The following is an 18,314-nucleotide window of genomic DNA, read 5'->3' on the forward strand; positions in this document are numbered from 1 at the left end:
AGCTTCAGATTTCCACCCAGCTTCAGTTTCCACCCAGCAACCCAACCTTCCCCTGAGGCAAAAATCCCAGCTCACCACCTGCCAAGCGGTGGGGCCAGCTGGGGGTGGGGGAGGGGAGGGCTACCTGCTAAAGTGCTCTTGGAACCTCTGTCAGTAACCTTAGCATGATAGAAGTCAGGATACTGTACACTGGGTGATTGCTGCCCTAAGTTTTTAAGACACAAATTTTGGTAGTGAGACTGGTAAGCTTTTTTTCTTTTAAATTTATTCTCAGTCAGAGGATAATTGCTTTACAATGCTGTGTTGGTTTCTGCCATACAGCAACGAGACTGGTAAGCATTTTTTTTTTTTAAATAAGAATAGACATAAAATCTGTCAACATCTAAGTCCCTGCTATGTGCTAAAGGCCATGCTTGAAGCTAGAACAGACCAGAGACCAGAAACTACACAATTCCTCTTCTCAGAGTTAAGTGGGGAGAGAGGCGTTGAATAAGTTAATTTAGAAATCAAACACTCTATTGTTTAGAATTACACGTGTGCCAAGCCGTAAAGTGAAGCAAAGGACTGAGTAATGTGAAATTCAGGCTGTGATTACTTCTGTGGAGAGGGAAGATAAAGCAATGTGGGGTGGGGAGGCTGTACCGGGAGGGCTACATTTTTTTTTTCCCCAAATCCTTTTTTTTTTTTTTTAACTTTTCATTTTATGTTGGAGTATAGCTGATTAACAATGTTGTGTGACAGTTTCAGATGAACAGGGAAGGGACTCAGTCGTATATACACATTTATTCATTTTCCCCTACTCCCTTCCCATCCAGGCTGCCACATAACGCTGAGCAGAGTTTCATGTGCCGTACAGTAGGTCCTGGTGGGTTATTCATTTTAGATATAGCAGTGTGTACAGACAACCGTAAGTTCATTCTCTAACTCTGAGTCTCTTTTTGTTTTGTAAGTTCAATTGTAGCATTTCTTTTTAGATTCCACATATGCTGCTGCTACTGCTGCTGCTAAGTCGCTTCAGTCATGTCCGACTCTATGCGACCCCGTAGACAGCAGCCCACCAGGCTCCCCCGTCCCTGAGATTCTCCAGGCAAGAACACTGGCGTGGGTTGCCAGTTCCTTCTCCAATGCATGAAAGGGAAAAGTGAAAGTGAAGTCGCTCAGTCGTGTCCAACTCTTAGTGACCCCATGATTTTCCAGGCAAGAGTATCCATGGACAGAGGAGCATGGTAGGCTGCAGATTCCACATATAGGGGATGTTATATGATAGTTCTCCTTCTCTGTCTGACTAATTTCATTCAATATGACAATCCCTAGTTTCATCCATGTTGCTGCAAATGGCATTATTTCATTCTTTTTAATGGCTGAGTAATATTCCATTGTATGTATGTATCACATCTTCTTTATCCGTTTCTCTGCTGATGGACATTTAGGTTACTTCCATGTTTGGGCTGTTGTAAACAGTGCTCCAATGAACATTGGGCTGTATGTATCCTTTCAGATCATGTTTTCCTCCAGATATATACCCATGAGTGGGCTTGTAGGGTCATGTGGTAGCTCTATTTTTAGTTTTTGAAGGAACCTTCATATGTTCTCCATAGAACTGTACCAATATACATTCCCACCAGTGGTGTAGAAAGGTTCCCTTCTCTCCCCACCCTTTTTAGCATTTATTGTTTGTGGATTTTTTGATAATAGCCATTCTGACTGGTATGAGGTAGTATCTCATTGTAGTTTTGATTTTGCATTTCTCTAATAATTAGCAATGGTGAACATTTTTTCATGTGTCTATTGGCCATCTGTATGTATTCTTCAAAGAAATGTCTATTTAGGTCTTTGCCCATTTTTTGAGTGGGTTGTTTGTTTTGGTGCTGTTAAGCATCATGAGCTGTTTGTATTAATAAATTTTGGAGACTAATCCCTTGTCCATCACATCATTTGCAAATATTTTCTCCCAACCTGTGGGTTGTCTTTTCATTTTGTATATTGTTTCCTTTAGTTTGCAAATGTTTTTGAGTTTAAGTAGGTCCCATTTGTTTATTTTTACTTTTATTTCCATTATTCTAGGACACATATTTGTTTTTTAAAAAAAGGTATTGCTGTGATTTATGTCAGAGAATATTCTGCCTTTGTTTTCCTTTAGAAGTTTTATAGTGTCTGGTTTCACATTTAGGTCTTTAATCCATTTGAGTTTATTTTTCTGTACTGTGTTAAAGAATAATCTAGTTTCTTTTTTTTTTTTTTCACTTATACCTGTCTAGTTTTCCCAGCGCCATTTGTTGAAGAGACTGTCTTTCCAACATTGTGTAGTCTTGCCTCCTTTTCATAGCTTAATTCACCATAGGTATGATGGGTTTATTTCTGGGTTTTCTATCCTGTTCCATTGATCTATATTTCTATTTTTGAGTAAGTACCATACTGTTTTGATGACTGTAACTTTGTAGTATAGTCTGAAGTCAGGGAGCCTGATTCTTCCAGCTCTGTTTTGCTTTCTCAAAATTGATTTGGCTATTCAGGGTCTTTTGTATCTCCATAAAAATTTTCAGATTTTTTTGTTCTAGTTCTGTGAAAAAATGCCATTGGTAATTTTTAGGGATTGCATTAAATCTGTAGATTGCCTTGGATGGTATAGCATTTTGATAATATTGATTCTTCCAGTCCACAAACATGGTATATCTTTCCATTTGTTTGTGTCTTCTTTGATTTATTTCATCAGCATCTTATAGTTTTTGGAGTACAGGTCTTTTGTCTCTTTAGTTAAGTTTATTACTAGGTATTTTATTATTTTTGATGTGATGGTAAATGGAGTTGTTTCTTGAATTTCTCTTTATGATCTTTCATTGTTAGTGTAGAGAAATGCAACAAGTTTATGTGTATTAACTTTGTAACTTACAACTTTACCATTTTCATTGATGAGCTCTAGTAGTTTTCTGGTATATCTTTAGAATCTTCTGTATATAGTATCATGTCATTTACAAACAGTGACAGTTTAACTTCTTTTCCAAGGATTCCCTTTACTTCTTTTTCTTCTCTGATTGCTATAGCTAGGACTTCCAAAACTATGTTGAATAAATGTGCCAAGAGTGGACATCTTGTTCTTGCTCCTGGTCTTAGAGGAAGTGCTTTCAGCTTTTCACCATTGAGTAGGATGTTAGCTGTAGGTTTGTCATATATGACCTTTATTATATTGAGGTAAGTTCCCTCTATGCCTACTTTCTGGAGAGTTTTTATCATAAATTGATGCTGAATTATGTCAAAAGCTTTTACTGCATCTACTGAGATGATCATATCATTTTTGCTTTTCAATTTGTTGATGTGGTATATCACATTTGTTGATAAGTGGATACTGGAAACTCCTTGCATCCCTGGGATGAATCCCACTTGATCATGTTGTTGTTGTTCAGTCACTAAGATGGATCCAACTCTTTGCAGCCTCATGGACTGCAGCACAGCAGATTGCTCTGTCCTCCACTATCTCTTGGAGTTTGTGAAAATTTATGTCCATTGGGTCAGTGATGCTATCTAACCATCTCTTCCTTTTCCTTTAGTCTTTCCCAGCATCAGGATCTTTTCCAACGAGTCAGCTTTTTGCTTCAGGTGGCTAAATTATTGGAGCTTCAGCTTCAGCATCAGTCCTTCCAGTGAATGTTCAGGATTGATTTCCTCTAGGTTTTATCTTCGGAGAAGGCAATAGCACCCCACTCCAGGACTCTTGCCTGGCAAATCCCATGGACAGAGGAGCCTGGTGGGCTGCAGTCCATGGGGTTGTTAGGAGTCAGACATGACTGAGTGACTTCACTTTCACTTTTCCCTTTCATGCATTGGAGAAGGAAATGGCAACCCACTCCAGTGTTCTTGCCTGGAGAATCCCAGGAACAGAGGAGCCTGGTGGGCTGCTATCTCTGGGGTGGCACAGAGTTGGACACGACTGAAGCAACTTAGCAGGTTTGATCTTTCAGTTCAAGGGATGCTCAGGAGTCTTCTCTAGAACCACAATTCAAAAGCATCAGTTCTTCAGTTCTCAGCCTTCTTTATGGTACAGCTCTCACATCCATACAACTACTGGAAAAACCATAGCTTTGGCTATACAGACCTTTGTAGGCAAAGTGATATCTCTGACTTTTAATATGCTGTCTAGGTTTATCATAGATTTTTTCCTAAGAAACAAGCATCTTTTAATTTCATGACTACAGTCACTGTCTGCAGTGATTTTGGAGCCTAAGAAAATAAAATCTGTCACTGCTTCCACTCTTTCCTCTTCTATTTGCCAAGAAGTGATGGAGCCAGATGCCATGGTCTTAGTTTTTTGAATGTTGAGTTTTAAGCCAACTTTTTCATTCTCCTCTTTCACCCTCATCAAGAGGCTCTTTAATTCCTCTTCACTTTCTGCCATTAGAGTGGTAATATCTGCATATCTGAGATTGTTGGATATTTTTCCTGACAGTCTTGATTCCAGTCTGGCATTTCACATGGTGTACTCAGCATGTAAGTTAAATAATCATGGTGGCAATATATAACCTTGTTGTACTCCTTTCTCAATTTGGAGCCAGTCCATTGTCCCATGTCTGATTTTAAATGTTGCTTCTTGACCCACATACAGGTTTCTCAGGAGACAGATAAGGTGGTCTGGTACTCCATCTATTTAAGAATTTTTCATGGTTTGTTATTATTCATACAGTCAAAGGCTTAATCATGGTATATGATTTTTTAATGTGTTGTTAGATTTGAATTGCTAGTATTTTGTTGAGGATTTTTACATCTATGTTCATCAGTGATATTGGCCTGTAATTTTCTTTTTTTGTGGTATCTTTGTCTGGTTTTGGTATCAGAGTGAGGACAGTCTTATAGACTGAGTTTGGAAGTTTTCCTTCCTCTGCAATTTTTTGTAATAGTTTCAGAAGGATAGGTGTTAACTCTTCCCTAAATGTTTGATAGAATTCGCCTGTGAGGTCATCAGGTCCTGGACTTTTGTTTGTTGGGAGTTTTTAAATCACAGTTTCAATTTCAGTGCTTGTGACTGGTCTATTAATATTTTCTCTTTCTTCCTGTTTCAGTCTCGGGAGACTACCTTTCTAAGAATTAAACAATTTCTTGAGACTGGTAAGCTTTTTAATGCCAACAAGATTTTAGAAAAGTCATGAAAGCAAATTATCATGTGGTAATTAGAAACAAAAGGTCTGATCACAACAAATAGACTAAGAGCAAGTCATGGCAACCTGGCTGCTTTTCTTTTCTTTTCTTTCTTTCTTCCTTCCTTTATTTTCTTCTTCTTTTTTTTAATAGTGTCATTAAACTAGTAGGTAAGGGCAAAATTTGTCTTGATTCCAGTAAGAAAAAAGTCTCTTGTGAGTAAACTAAACAAAATGAAAATAATGTAAACTGGACAAATGAAAGTTAGATGGATCGGTATCTGGTGGAACAATGAATATTCAGAGTGTTAATTGATGAATTGATTCCAACCTGAAAGGAAGATTTTTCATAGTTTTGCAGCGAAATATTCTACTTATATCTTCCTCCATTCAGTTTTTTGTCATTTATTTGATTGAAGAATTTATAGTAATACAGTTACATAATTTGCCAGTGACTCAAAAAGGAGAAACAAGATGAATTCATAAAGGTCACAGTGACTTGAAAACTTTGTACCAAAATCAGTAAGGTGATTTGTAACAAGGATAAACTTTAAAAATTTTTTGATTTTATATTGGATTATAGCTGATTTATAATATTGTGCTAGTTTCAGGTGTATAACAAAGTGATTCATTTATACATATACATGTATCTATTCTTTTTCGAATTTTCTTCCGTTTAGGCCATTACATAATACTGAGCAGAGTCCCTGTGCTATACAGTTGGTCCTTGCTGGTTATCCACTTTAAATATAGCAGCGTGTACATGTGAATCCTAAACTCCCAATTTATCCTCCCTCCACCTATCTTTCCCCTTTGTTAACCGTAAGTTTGTCCTCTGAGAGTCTGTTTTTGTTTTGTAAAAGTTCATTTGTATCACTTTTTAGATTCCTTTATGTAAGTGATATCATATGATATTTTTATGACTTAGGATAAACGTTATATTCTTATGGAGACCTAACCTGAAAATCAAGAGCACAGTATATGTTGGTTTAAGAGCAATGCATTCCTGCTGTCAAGGGAGGACTGCAAAGCAACAGTTGTGATAAGACTTTCAAAAAGTCAGCAAATTTTTCCTTACATTGATTAGAAATTTAATGTCTAGAAGAAGGAAGAAGCAGGCACCTACTGTAAAATTACACCTATTAGAATGGTCCTAGAGAATCAACCTTTTAGAAATGGATCAATGATCCAGAAAATATCTAGAGGAATGAGAACAGGCTGGGGAAGGATCTAGAAGTCATTATAGAACAAAAATAACTGGGAATGTTCAATGTGAAAAAGAAATGACTCAATGTAGACATGAGTCCTGTGTAATTTCAGAGGGCAGAATGAGGATAAAGATGAAAAGAAAAGAGAAAAAGAAAAGGTAACAACAACTGCAGAGAAGTAAATTTTACCTCATCATGAAGAAAAGCATAAAGCATTTCATAAATAGGAAGGGCTTTCTTATGATAGAATGACCTCCCTGCCTTATAGAGCTTAAGTATAAATTGCATGATCGCCTTTAATGAATGCTCTAAAAACAGTTCCTGAACTTGGAATTCTGCACAAAATGACCTTTTGGGGAGGAGTTTTTAAACCTGATTCCCTGGTTGGGCTTCAGGAAGACTTTGAACACACTGAAATGATAAATAAAGCATATTTGAGAAGGGTATCCATAACTATCTGTAACTCCTTCTGTTTGTATGTTTTAACCAGAGTGTCCAAGAGAGGAATAACCCAAAAGGAAGTTTAGGTGACTGTCCTAGGCTGACTTCCAAGTTCAGATACTCTAGGATTCACATTCCTGCAACACTGTCCTGGGACATAGAGTGGGTCATCCCTGCTTCAGTACCACTGCTTTTGGCTTCGGCTTTCATTCCACTGAAGTAAATGAAACCAAATGACATTTTGTGTGTACAAACTCAGAACCCTTCCCCCTGTCTTTGGCACTTGTCCCTGATGACTACTCAAGTTCCTAGAAGTGGGTGAGGAAGTAGGTAAGACTGGGCTCTAATCTTCTGAAATATGGCAGAAGAGAAGGCCTCAGGTCTCCAGAACCCTCTGCGGCTTTCCCACTCACCAGCCCCTGACCCATGCAGTCAGCATGGAATTGTGTTGGAGGCCGAGTGAATGGGGGCAGTGTTATGCCAATTTGTATGCCACTGAGAACACTCTGTGCTACACCACGCAGCTGCAGCCTCCTAGGACACCAGTGGGTTCTGGGTGATGCCTGCAGGCAGCTGGCACTCAGCAGGCTCCTCCAAAAATGGTGACCCGAAGGAAGCCTCCAACCCAGCTCAAAACAGGGGAAGAGAACTTTGTAGGTAGCATATTTTATCTCTGGAGACCAAGAATATATGAACAAGCAAGAGAAATAAATAGTCTCCCTATCTCCACATCAGACAAGACTTAGCGACTAAACAACATCACCTCCACTTGACCCTCCATTTTTTCTCCCACTTTTCCCCTCCTTCCTTCTTACCCTCTTTCTATATTCTTGCTCCACTTCTTCTCTTTTCTTTGGCACCAAGCAGGATCCTAATTCCCCAACCAGGGGTCGAACGCCTGCACCCTGCTTTGGGAGTGTGGAGTCTTAACCACTGGACCACTGGGGAGGTCTCATCTCTCCACGTCTTTGATTGCTCTTCCCTTCCCCTTCTGTTGTGATGTCTCAGTTAGCTCAGCATTGCTGTTCAAAATTTTAGTTACATAATATGGCTCATGAAAGCAAAATAACCATGCTGCCTGCCACACTGCGCTGGGTGAAACTCAGATGGAAGGAAAACACCCGGTGTTCAGTGCTTCTGGGCTTTCTTGGACTCTGCCAGGAGGATAAGCAGAAATCACTAGAGAGAGAGGGAAGTGAAAGTCGCTGAGTCGTGCCCGACTCTTGGCAACCCCATAGACTGTCCATGGAATTCTCCAGGCAAGAATACTGGAGTCTTTCCTTTCTCCACGGTACCTTCCTGACCCAGAAATCGACCTGGGGTCTCCTGCAAGAATCCACCTGCAAAGCAGGAGACCCTGGTTCGATTCCTGGGTTGGGAAAATCAGCTGGAGAAGGGATAGCCTACCCACTCCAGTATTCTTGGGCTTCCCTTGTGGCTCAGCTGGTAAAGAATCTGCTTGTAATGTGGGAGACCTGGGTTCGATCCCTGGGTTGGGAAGATCCCCTGGAGAAGGGAAAGGCTGCCCACTCCAGTATTCTGGCCTGGAGAATTCCATGGACTGTACAGTCCATGGAGTCGCAAAGAGTAGGACGCGACTGAGGGACTTTCACTTTCACTTAAGTAGAAAAGGGCTGACATGTTCTGAGGGCACCAGACATCTGTCTCTCTTGAGATGAACTCAGTCAGGTCTTGGAGCTTTCCAGTCTGTTTAAAGGCAGAGGAAGGACAGGTCAGAGATCAGGGACAGTGGGGGTGGAGTGAGTGGTGGCAAAGAGAGACTCAGTGATTAGATACATGTGAGATCTGAGATGAGAACCTTCCATTCTTTCCATGCTCTGTCACCACCTCTGGAATAAGTCAGCATTTCTACTGAAAACTGCATAATCCACACTAGCTTAGTAGCCCCTAGAAGTATTTATTGGTTTCTCAGTAGTTGTGTAGACAAATGGCAAGACCATATCAATAGTTTCAAGCTCCCAGAAGTGACTGATGTTAACCTTATCCCCTGGGAGATGTCCCTGGCTCCCAGATCTTGATTATTCAGGCAGAAATATTAATGCAACCAAACGGGTCTCTCCTGGGAATGCTGTGGTAAGAACATAGAGGTTTTGGGGGAGTTCTCAGTCTGTATTTGTTCTGCTGAGGATTTGCTTTTTTCCCCTAAGTATCAATCGGGAGAAAGGATGACCTATAATATCAGTTTTTAGGATTAGACAGGAACTAGGTTTAGTGGGAACCCATCTTACTGTGTTTATATCTTCTCCAAACATTTTAACCCAGGTGAAATATGGATTACAATGACCATCAAGGGCATCTTTGACAGGAAGGAAACCTCTCCCAGAAGGGCATGAAGGTTTGGGCTTGTAGTGGAGCTAATATGAATACAGGGGTTGCACTTGACTTTAGAAAGCCTATAGGAGCCCAGTCTGGGAATTCACTTTATATGCACATATACACTCTGGGGCTTTTTTGGTTCCTGAAAATGTTGCTTGTATCTTCTTGCCTGCTCCAGGTTCCCTGTATGGCTCCCAGAGTACCCGTGTGCTGTTGGGGATGGAGAAAGGGAAGGATGTGACCATATCACCTTTCACTCCCAATTGAGTACAGACATTGAACAGGAAATCCTAAATTCCACTCTGTGACAGACAGGTGGGAATAATTAAAAACAGGAATCAAAGGAAGGAAACAAAAAAACATAAATAAAACACTTGCTCCCCAGGTAATACTTACTATTGTCTCAGGGCCAAAGTTGCCCATCCTGATATATATAAGGATTTGCCCACAAAGTCTTTGATACTCCTCCCCTCAGGAGTGGAGCTCCTTCTAAAGGAGCTAAAAGGTGGAGCTTTTCCTTCTAAGCGTGGACCAAATTTATTTTATGTTTTATTTTATATGTTTATTTGGCTGTGCCAGGTCTCAGGTGCTGCATACAGAATCCTTAGCTGTGGCAGGTGGGATCTAGTTCCCCAACCAGGGCTCCAACCTGGGTCCCCTGCACTGGGCATCTAAGCCACTAGACCACCAGGGAAGTCCCAGGTGTGGAACAATTTTAGTGATTCACTTCTGGCATACAGAGCATGGCAAAAGGGATGGAATATCACTTCCAAGATTAGGTAATAGAAAGAGCATGTCTCCCATCTCCCTCTCTCTTCCACTTTCTTTTTTGCTTTACTCACTGTGAAGAACGACACGTCACGAGTGGCACTGTGGAGAGGCCCGTGTGGGAAGGAACTGCGGCCTCCTGCCCAGTCATGTCACTGAGTTTGGGAGCAGATCCTACAGCGCAGTCAGATCTTCACAGACTGCAGCTTGGACAGCTGACTTAGCCTCCCAAGAAAGTCTGAGGCAGAACCACCCATCTAAGTCACTCCCAGATTCCTGACCCCAGGAATCTTGTTTAGTCGCTAAGTCATGTCCTCCTCTTTGCGACCCCATGGACTGCAGCCCGCCAGGCTCCTCTGTCCATGGGATTTCCCAGGCAAGAATACTGGAGGGGGTTGACATTTCCTTTTCCAGGGGATCTTCCCAACCCAGGGATCGAACCCACGCATCCCCTGCTTGGCAGGTGGATTCTTTACCACTTAGCCTCCTGGGAAGCTATTGAGACAATGATGGGTAATACACTTCAATACTTTCAAAGTGGAGAGTCCCTCAGGGGTGGAGAGTACTGGGCTGATCTCCCTGGGGAAGACTGTCATCTGCTTTAAGACTCCTACACATAAGCCAGAGTCTTCAAACAGAGAGAAATTCTTGAACCTAGAAAAATGAGTTTTAAATAGGTTAAATATTCTTATTATTACTCATACTAAAACGTTGTCATATATTTTTCCTCCCCAAAGAAATGCTGTGTCAAGGTATGACTTGTTCGTTTCTTTCAGACTTCTCCAACATCACTAACTTTTTAAATTCAGCTGTGAACATTGATCACAAACAAATAACTGTCAGTTGAAATCACTCGTCTCCCAAGAAAGCAAATTCAGCCCTGAACTGCTTCATTTCACTGTTGGACATGGTTTGCTGCACAGAATGATAAATCCAAAAGGAATTTCAGGGTTGTGCATAGCTTATCTCAGGCCAATTCTATTAGGATGGTGCCAATTTATGTACAAATGAATCATTTAATGCCAGATAATCTAGAGATCAAATTGCCAACATCCGTTAGATCATCAAAAAAGCAAGAGAGTTCCAGAAAAACATCTATTCTGCTTTATTGACTATGCCAAAGCCTTTGACTATGTGGATCACAATAAACTGTGGAAAATTCTGAAAGAGATGGGAATACCAGACCACCTAACCTGCCTCTTGAGAAATCTCTATGGAGGTCAGGAAACAACAGTGAGAACTGGGCATGGAACAACAGACTGGTTCCAAATAGGAAAAGGAGTACATCAAGGCTGTATATTGTCACCCTGCTTATTTAACTTATATGCAGAGTACATCATGAGAAATGCTGGGCTGGATGAAGCACAAGCTGGAATCAAGATTTCCAGGAGAAATATCAATCACCTCAGATATGCAGATGACACCACCATTATGGCAGAAAGTGAAGAAGAACTAAAGAGCCTCTTGATGAAAGTGAGAAAGGAGAGTGAAAAAATTGACTTAAAGCTCAACATTCAGAAAACGAAGATCATGGCATCCGGTCCCATCACTTCATGGGAAATAGACGGGGAAACAGTGGGAATAGTGGCAGACTTTATTTTGGGGGGCTCCAAAATCACAGCAGATGGTGATTGCAGCCATGAAATTAAAAGATGCTTACTCCTTGGAAGCAAAGTTATGACCAACCTAGACAGCATATTCAAAAGCAGAGACATTACTTTGCTGAGTAAGGTCTGTCTAGTCAAGGCTCTGGTTTTTCCAGTGGTCGTGTATGGATGTGAAAGTTGGACTATAAGGAAAGCTGAGTGCCGAAGAATTGATGCTTTTGAACTGTGGTGTTGGAGAAGACTGTTGAGAGTCCCTTGGACTGCAAGGAGATCCAACCAGTCCATCCTAAAGGAGATCAGTCCTGAGTGTTCATTAGAAGGACTGATGTTGAAGCTGAAACTCCAATACTTTGGCTACCTGACGCGAAGAGCTGATTCATTTGCAAAGACCCTGATGCTAGGAACGATTGAAGGTGGGAGGAGAAGGGGACGACAGAGGATGAAATGGTTGGATGGCATCACCGACTCGATGGACGAGTTTGGGTAAACTCCGGGAGCTGGTGATAGACAGGGAGGCCTGGCGTGCCGCAGTCCATGGGGTCGCGAAGAGTTGGACATGACTGAGTGGCTGAACTGAACTGAGTGTAGGTGTGTTCCCAACTGTCCCCTCCTTAGGGAAGGAAGGAGCCTGCAAGCCTCAGCTGCTTCCAGGATACAGATGATCATCCTTGAAGGTCTGCCTTTGGAATCAGGGAGAGGAGAAGATTTCTGGACCAGGTAATTAGGGGTTAACTGCATGAGTGAGGAAGCTCATATATAAATTATTAATGTCTAAGCTTAGTGCCCTCCCACCCCCAAAGTCACCCTCCACCCTAGGCTCCTAGCCACTTCTTTTAGCTACTGACTGACACTGGAAATGAACTTTCTGTTAATTCAACAAACATTTACCAAAGGCTTAGATGGCTAAGTGCCCTAAGTAGACTAGGCCAGAATGCACTTATGTAAAGATGTTAATAGGGTGGGAGTTTCTGATTCCTAAGCCTACCTAGGAATGAGTCTGGAGATAGGTTGTTTGGGGAGGAAGAACCCAGTACTTTCACTTTTTTATTTTTAAAAATATTTATTTATTTGCCTGCATCGAGTCTTAGTTGTGGCACACGGGATCTTGTGGATCTTTCGTTGCGGCACACAGACTCTCTCCAGTTGCATTGTGAAGGCTCCAGAGCCCACGGGCTTCAGTACTTGCAATGTGTGGGCTTAGTTGCTCCCAGGCATGTGGGATCTTCCTGGACTAGGGATCAAGCCTGTATCCCCCGAACTACAAGGTGGATTCTTAATCATGGGACCACCAGATCATACATTCATTCTATGATCCTCACTTGTAAAGAAAGCCCTGGGGAAGTGGATTCTCCTACCATACTGCCTCTCAGACTCCTTATCACCAAATTCAGACTTAAATTGAAGAAAGTAGGGGAAACCACTAGACCATTCAGGTATGACCTAAATCAAATCCCTTATGATTATGCAGTGGAAGTGAGAAATAGATTTAAGGGGCTAGATCTGGTAGATAGAGTGCCTGATGAACTATGGAATGAAGTTCGTGACATTGTACAGGAGACAGGGATCAAGACCATCCCCATGGAAAAGAAATGCAAAAAAGCAAAATGGCTGTCTGGGCAGGCCTTACAAATAGCTGTGAAGAGAAGAGAGGCGAAAAGCAAAGGAGAAAAGGAAAGATATAGGCATCTGAATGCAGAGTTCCAAAAAATAGCCAGAAGAGATAAGAAAGCTGTCTTCAGCAATCAATGCAAAGAAATAGAGGAAAACAACAGAATGGGAAAGACTAGAGATCTCTTCAAGAAAATTAGAGATACCAAGGGAACATTTCATGCAAAATGGGCTCGATAAAGGACAGAAATGGTCTGGACCTAACAGAAGCAGAAGATATTAAGAAGAGGTGGCAAGAATACATGGAAGAACTGTACAAAAAAGATCTTCACGACCCAGATAGTCATGATGATGTGATCACTAATCTAGAGCCAGACATCTTGGAAAGTGAAGTCAAGTGGGCCTTAGAAAGCATCACTACGAACAAAGCTAGTGGAGGTGATGGAATTCCAGTTGAGCTCTTTCAAATCCTGAAAGATGATGTTGTGAAAGTGCTACACTCAATATGCCAGCAAATTTGGAAAACTCAGCAGTGGCCACGGGACTGGAAAAGGTCAGTTTTCATTCCAATCCCAAAGAAAGGCAATGCCCAAGAATGCTCAAACTACCGCACAATTGCACTCATCTCAGATGCTAGTAAAATAATGCTCAAAATTCTCCAAGCCAGGCTTCAGCAATACGTGAACCGTGAACTCCCTGACGTTCAACCTGGTTTTAGAAAAGGCAGAGGAACCAGAGATCAAATTGCCAACATCTGCTGGATCATGGAAAAAGCAAGAGAGTTCCAGAAAAACATCTATTTCTGCTTTATTGACTATGCCAAAGCCTTTGACTGTGTGGATCACAAGAAACTGTGGAAAATTCTGAAAGAGATGGGAATACAGACCACCTGACCTGCCTCTTGAGAAATCTGTATGCAGGTCAGGAAGCAACAGTTAGAACTGGACATGGAACAACAGACTGGTTCCAAATAGGAAAAGGAGTACGTCAAGGCTGTATATTGTCACCCTGCTGATTTAACTTCTATGCAGAGTACATCATGAGAAACACTGGACTGGAAGAAACACTGGACTGGAAGAAACACAAGCTGGAATCAAGATTGCCGGGAGAAATATCAATCACCTCAGATATGCAGATGACACCACCCTTATGGCAGAAAGTGAAGAGGAGCTAAAAGCCTCTTGATGAAAGTGAAAGTAGAGAGTGAAAAAGTTGGCTTAAAGCTCAACATTCAGAAAACGAAGATCATGGCATCTGGTCCCATCACTTCACGGGAAATAGATGGGGAAACAGTGGAAACAGTGTCAGATTTTATTTTGGGGGGCTCCAGAATCACTGCAGATGGTAACCGCAGCCATGAAATGAAAAGACGCTTACTCCTTGGAAGAAAAGTTATGACCCACCTAGATAGTATATTCAAAAGCAGAGACATTACTTTGCCAACTAAGGTCCAGCTAGTCAAGGCTCTAGTTTTTCCTGTGGTCATGTATGGATGTGAGAGTTGGACTGTGAAGAAGGCTGAGCACCGAAGAATTGATGCGTTTTGAACTGTGGTGTTGGAGAAGACCCTTGAGAGTCCCTTGGACTGCAAGGAGATCCAACCAGTCCATTCTGAACGAGATCAACCCTGGGATTTCTTTGGGAGGAATGATGCTAAAGCTGAAACTCCAGTACTTTGGCCACCTCATGTGAAGAGTTGACTCATTAGAAAAGACTCCGATGCTGGGAGGGATTGGGGACAGGAGGAGAAGGGGACGACCGAGGATGAGATGGCTGGATGGCATCACGGACTCGATGGATGTGAGGCTGAGTGAACTCCGGGAGATGGTGATGAACAGGGTGGCCTGGTGTGCTGCGATTCATGGAGTCGCAAAGAGTTGGACACGACTGAGCAACTGAACTGAACTGAGTTGAACTGAACTGCCTCTCAATTCAGCTCCTAATATATCGCAAATTCCTTTCCAGAGACCAGACAAGCATTCTTTTCTTCCCCACTCTCACCGCCCTCTCTCTGTCCCATATACTATTTCCTCCCTTCTCCCAGTATGATGCTGTACTTTATTATATAGCATTATTTGAGTAGTTATCAGAACAGCTCAAAAAATCATGAGGATCATATAAGATAATCATAGTATACATAGCAATAGGCCCATACCAGAAGTCTCATACCAGTCTCATGATGCTAGTGACACTGTTAGCTGTAAGAGGGAGGGGAATGAAGAAGATGAATAATTTCTATTCACTTGACCCCCTCATTCCTGTTTCCACCAAAACACTGAAAAAAATAGTGCCTGTTTGGTCCCCATCAATTTTGGAGGTATCTTGAATGCCTCCCCATTTAATGTCAATAGAGCAGAATAGCGACAAAGGAGGAGTTATTCTGTACTTTCATTGAAAAAGGCAAGTGCAGAAAGGTTGCCATGGAGATTTTAGATTTTTTTTTTGCAGCACCATTTGACTTGTGGGATCTTAGTTTTCTGTCCAGGGATCAGACCCATGCCCCTTGCATTGGAAGCACAGAGTCTTAACCAGTGGACTGCTAGGGAAGCCCCAGAGTTTAGATTTGATGAATGTGCACCCACTGGAGTTAAGTCTGCAGATGTGCTGACTATGCCATAAGGTGAGCTGAGAGGAAGCTGAGACAGCAACAACCTCAAGATGATGCAAGTAACTTAATCTGAAATCCATGAGAAAAAGGATAGCTTGCTGAGGTCCAAGGCCCTCCAAAAGCAAGTCATCAAGTGAGAATAGGAAAAACACAGGCACTTCCTCTGTAACATGGGACTAGGTAGGACAATACCCGGTTCATATCAGGCAGTGAATTACAGATAATCAATTAGTTGACAGTACCCAAGAACCTCCTGTCCGTTAAGCACAGCAGAGGGTAGAATTAGAAAGGGTTGGCAGTAGAACTGTGCTTTGAGAATGATTATGGCATGTGTGTCTTGACTCCCTACTCCTGGTGACAGTTTCTCAGACCAGTGAACCCGCTTGAATGTATACTACTACTGGAAGAGATATTCATAAATTCCTGTCTCCTTTGTAAGGTGCTATAGTTTTTGCAAAAGGTTTGTGTAGGATGCTTCTATTGTGTATCTAATGTGTACATATATGCATATGTCTCAACATGGTATATGTCTATATTTTGTATATGTGTGTATATCTATTACAAAATCAAGTTGATTTTTTCTTTTTTAATGAGTGGCTGGTGACTGAGCTAAAGGCTATAAAATGATGGGGCTCTAGTCAAGTCAGATTATTATAGTAGCAATTTACCTGAAGCCTTTGGAATGACATGATGAATTGCCATGACTCATAAAACAACATGAGGCTCTTGGCAGCCTGACTCCAGCCAGAATTAACCAAGCCAGCAGTCATTAAAAATTCAATAAAACGGAACTTCATCTTAGTGTCATGACCAGAGTTAAAACATAGCTAAGCCACCAAGATCTTATGGGTTTAACACCACCCAATAGAGCTATGGGCTTAGAGCTCCCAAAACTGATACTTGAAAAATAATTCATTAGACAAGTCCTGCAGACAACATGACAGGTAAGGATACAGTCCTGAGAAAGAAACAGGATCCTTGCCTGTTTTTTCAAGTTTACAGGCACAAAAGCTGTGTGAGTGACAGGCTTTCTTTGGGATAGCAAATTACTTTTCAGACTTTGCACTTCTGTCGGTGTAAGGGCCAACGAGTAGATGAAATTAACCTCAGCGAAGCCTTTGGTGAGATTTTTGAAACCCTGGCACCAAGTGTTTGTTTAGGAAGTTCTTTTATCTACTGGGTGTTCCCAGGTGGCACTAGTGGTAAAAATCCCACCTGCCAATGCAGGTTAGACATAAGAGACGCCTGTTTGATTCCCTGGGTTAGGAAGATCCCCTGGAGAAGGGAATGGCAATCCACTCCAGTTTTCTTTCCTGAAGAATTCCATGGACAGAGTAGCCTGGCAGTTTACAGTCCATAGGGTCACAGAGTTGGACATGACTGAAGCGATTTAGCACAGCACTACCATCCTACCCAGTAGCACAGAAATGATCCCAGTAGTAACCATCCAAGGAACTCCTTGGAATCCTCTATTAGCTCCTTACAGGCTTCCCAGGTGGCTCAGTGGTAAAGAATTCTGTCAATGCAGGAGACAAGGATATGATCCCTGTGTCGGGAAGATGCCTTGCAGAAGGAAATGGCAACCACTCCAGTATTCTTGCCTGGGCAGTCCCTTGGACAGAGTAGCCCAGTGGGCTGCAGTCCATGGGTTCATAACAGTCGGACACAACTTAGTGACTAAACAATAATAATTCTTCTGTTAGCTTGTGTTGTCATTCAGCTCCTGTCCAATCACCGACAGGAAGAAATTAAGGGAACTCATCCTTTTGTGAATACTGGCCTGTCTCTTTAAGGCTGAAGGCTTGCCCATCAGTCTCCATTTAATCTATCACTGATAAAGTTATCAAGTAACCTAGTGTCTGCTAAATGAGCTATAAGAAAACACCTTAGAAATACAAAGGGATTGCACTGTGACGTGTAGGCCAAAGCTAACTCTACCTAAGAGGGTGGAGAAGGAAATACACTGGTTGTTTCCACCTAGATCCTGATGACATTAATTTAGAATTCCTTTTCTGTCCTTTTGAGAATTGGTTACAGTGAGCACAAAAACAGCATGCTTGGCTTATTTACTCAACGTAGTGCTTGCGCTGTACAGAGTATGCCAACCCTCCCACTGCTCCCAAGAACCGTGGGGTGTGTGTGTTGGGGGGTGACCCAGGGAAGGGAAACTGACTTTGGCTGGGGAGAGGGAAGCAGAGTTTCAGTTGAAATAATTATCAGCAAAACCTGGAAAATGCCGAGCAAGAGGAGGGCACTCTTAATAATCATGCTGCAACATGGTGCCAACTGGGACCACACCCAACAAACAAATAGGTAAAGATCATCCCACTTTGAAAATTAGGTGAGGACCTAACCTTCCAAAGGCTTCCTTCATAGCTCAGTTGGTTAAGAATCCACCTGCAATGCGGGAGACCCCAGCTCGATTCCTGGATTGGGAAGATCCACTGAAGGGACAGGCTGCCCACTCCAGTATTCTTAGGCTTCTCTTGTGACTCAGCTGGTAAAGAATCCACCTGCAGTGCAGGAGGCCTGGGTTCAATCCCTGGGTTGAGAAGATCCCCAGCAGAAGGGAAAGTCTACCCACTCCAGTATTCTGGCGTGGAGAATTCCA

This window comes from Ovis aries, chromosome 12 (assembly GCF_016772045.2).
Source record: "Ovis aries strain OAR_USU_Benz2616 breed Rambouillet chromosome 12, ARS-UI_Ramb_v3.0, whole genome shotgun sequence".
NCBI classification, from domain to species: domain Eukaryota; kingdom Metazoa; phylum Chordata; class Mammalia; order Artiodactyla; family Bovidae; genus Ovis; species Ovis aries.